At 49.7% G+C, this 3,028-nt stretch overlaps 1 pseudogene; it reads left to right on the top strand.

The window, feature by feature from the left end:
- The first annotated feature begins 735 nt into the window (after nt 1-735).
- Nucleotides 736-2,828, top strand: LOC149990681 (polyadenylate-binding protein 4 pseudogene; annotated as a pseudogene).
- Nucleotides 2,829-3,028: the final 200 nt, after the last annotated feature.

Below are 3,028 nucleotides of genomic sequence, written 5' to 3'. Positions count from 1 at the left end.
AAAGAAAAAGCGAACCCTCCTCAGAGAACCCCCAGGGAAGTCACGGTTCCGGTCTGCCGGATCCCGCCGCTACAGCACCTGGGCGTCCCTCGGTACGCATTCGGAGGCGAGGCGCCGGCTTCCTCACTCCTCAGCTCCAGCCGAGCGTCTGCATGTTGTTTCAGTCCCGCGACCCCACGACCCCACGCCCTGGTGCGTGCATGCGCACGTCCGTGCATGTCCGCACGCGCGTGCCAGCGTAGAGGCGCTTGCGCACTCGTTCCTCCAGGCTCCCAGAGCCTGCACAGACTAATATTTTGTATCAACTTTCCCTGGCTGCTGTAGTCTTAAACTGCCAGGAGCCCGAGGCCTGTATTTATAGAGAAACGCGTGTCGTGGAGGCCACATGGACACTGTTTGGTTGCCTCTTTAAGAATTTTTATAATTTGGAGGGAAAGCCCCATTTTAATACATTTGTTTTTGAAATTTGGACCTTCAGACCACAACAGCTGAGAATTACAAACTCCCAGGGAGGGCCATATTGTTTCTGAGAGCCTTTTGTATACAGTCTTGCGGTCTCCAGCCAGCCGCCCCTGAATTCCTCTGTCCCCTCCTGTTTCTGAGCCTACGCCCGCTTCTCAGCTTCATTCTGCCACCTGTGAGTCATGGCATGGACCCTGACTCCAAGAACAGCCCCTTTTGTAGTGTGTGGTTCCTATAAGAAGTCCTCCTGGCGGGGCTTGGGGTCGTGGGGAGATGAACGCTGCCGCCAGCAGCTATCCTATGGCCTCTCTGTATGTGGGTGACCTGAACTCAGCCGTCGCTGAGGCCATGCTGTACAAAAGGCTCAGTCCTGCCGGGCCTGTACTGTCCATCCAGGTCTGCTGTGATATAATCCCCCGCTTCTCCCTGGGTTATGCCTAGGACAACTTCCAGCAGCCAGCTGACGCTGAGCGGACCTTGGATACCATGAGCTTTGATGTGATTAAAGGAAAGCCAATCCGCATCATGTGGTCTCAGAGGGATCTCTCTTTGAGGAAATCTGGTGTGGGAAATGTCTTCATCAAGACCCTAAACAAATCTATAGATAACAAGGCACTTCATGATACTTTTTCTGCTTTTGGCAGCATTCTGTCCTGCAAGGTGGTGTGTGATGAGAACGGCTCTGAGGGTTATGCCTTTGTTTACTTCGAGACCCAAGAGGCTGCAGACAAGGGCATCGAGAAGTTGAACAGCATGCTCCTCAATGACCGTAAAGTGTTTATGGACAGATTCAAGTCTCGAAAAGAGGTTGGAGCCAAAGCCAAGGAGTTCGCCAATGTGTATATCAAAATATTTGGGGAGGAGATAGTTGATGAGAGTCTGAAAGAACTGTTCAGCCAGTTTGGTAAGACCTTAAGTGTCAAGGTAATGAGAGATCCCAGTGGGAAATCCAAGGCTTTGGCTTTGTGAACTATGAAAAACACAAGGATGCCAGTAAAGCTGTGGAAGAGATGAATGGAAAAGAAATCAGTGGGAAAGTCATTTTTGTAGGCCATGCACAAAAGAAAGTGGAACAGCAGGCTGAGTTAAAACGGAAATTTGAACAGCTGAAACAAGAGCAAATTAGTCAATACCAGGGGGTGAATCTTTACATTAAGAGCTTGGATGACACCATTGCTGATGAGAAGTTAAGGAAAGAGTTTTCTCCTTTTGGATCCATCACCAGTGCTAAGGTAATGCTGGAAGACAGGAGAAGCAAAGGCTTTGGTTTTGTCGGCTTCTCGTCTCCTGAAGAGGCAACCAAAGCCATCACTGAGATGAATGGATGCATTATGGACTTCAAGCTACTGTATGTCACTCTGGCCCAAAGGAAGGAAGAGTGAAAGACTCACCTGACCAACCAGTATATGCAGCAAGTGGCTGGTATGAGAGTACTCCCTGCCAATGCCATCTTAAATCAGTTCCAGAATGCAGCTGGTGGCTACTTTGTGCCAGAAGTTCCACAGGCTCAGGATGGACCTCTCTATTACACACCTAACCAGTTAGCACAAGTGAGACCTAATCCACGCTGGCAGCAAGGTGGGAGAACTCAACGCTTCTGGGGAATGCCAAGTGTTATATGCCAGGCTGGGCCTCATCCAACTCTTCACCATCTGGCTCCAACTGGTAATGCTCCAGCCTCTCATGGCCTCTCTACTACTTACTGCTCAGAGAGTCAGATCTGAGTGCCCAGATCACTTGGCTATGGACTTTGGTGGGGCTGGTGCTGCCAGTCTAGAGGTGTTCTCACAACTGTGCAGAACCTAGCACCCAGTGCTGCTGTCACTGCTGCTGCTCCGTGAGCTGTGGCACCTTACAAGTATGCCTCCAGTGTCCGCAGCCCTCACCCTGCTATGCTGTCTCTGCAGGCATCACAGCCTGCAGTCCATGTGCAGGGGCAGGAGCCCCTGACTGCCTCCATGCTGGCCGCAGCACCACCACCCCACCCCCCACCAGGAACAGAAGCAGATGCTGGGAGAACGTTAGTTCCCGCTCATCCAAACCATGCATTTGAACCTGGCTGGCAAGATCACAGGAATGCTGCTGGAGATCAACAACTCCCAGCTGCTGTACATGCTTAAGCCCCCGAGTCTCTTTGCTCCAAGGTGGATGAAGCTGTGGCAGTACTACAGGCTCATCATGCCAAGAAAGGAGCTGCCCAGAAGGTGGGCGCTGTTGCTGCTGCTACCTCTTAAACAAGGAAAACTGATTCAAAAGCCAAATAACCCCTCATGAAATTCAGTTCAAGGTTTGAAGACTTCCTAGCTTGTCCTATGGACCTCAACATCAAGAACCACAAATTGCAAATTTAATAAGTCATTTTGTATCAAAAGGTCAATTATGAAGTACCTAGAGTTTTTCAATTAAAATAATATATTCTCTGGGTTCTGCTATGGTCCAGTGTTGACTTTTTTTTCTACTGTGGGTTTTGATCCCCCCCCCCAGAAATTGGCTTTGTTTAGTGTACCCAAGTCTTAAGTTTCTCAATAAAGGACATAGGGGTTCATATATTCTTTCTGATTAATGT

This window comes from Furipterus horrens, unplaced genomic scaffold (assembly GCF_987537825.1).
Source record: "Furipterus horrens unplaced genomic scaffold, mFurHor1.1.pri manual_scaffold_17, whole genome shotgun sequence".
Taxonomy (NCBI): Eukaryota; Metazoa; Chordata; class Mammalia; order Chiroptera; family Furipteridae; genus Furipterus; species Furipterus horrens.
This window is presented reverse-complemented; position numbering and strand designations above follow the sequence as displayed.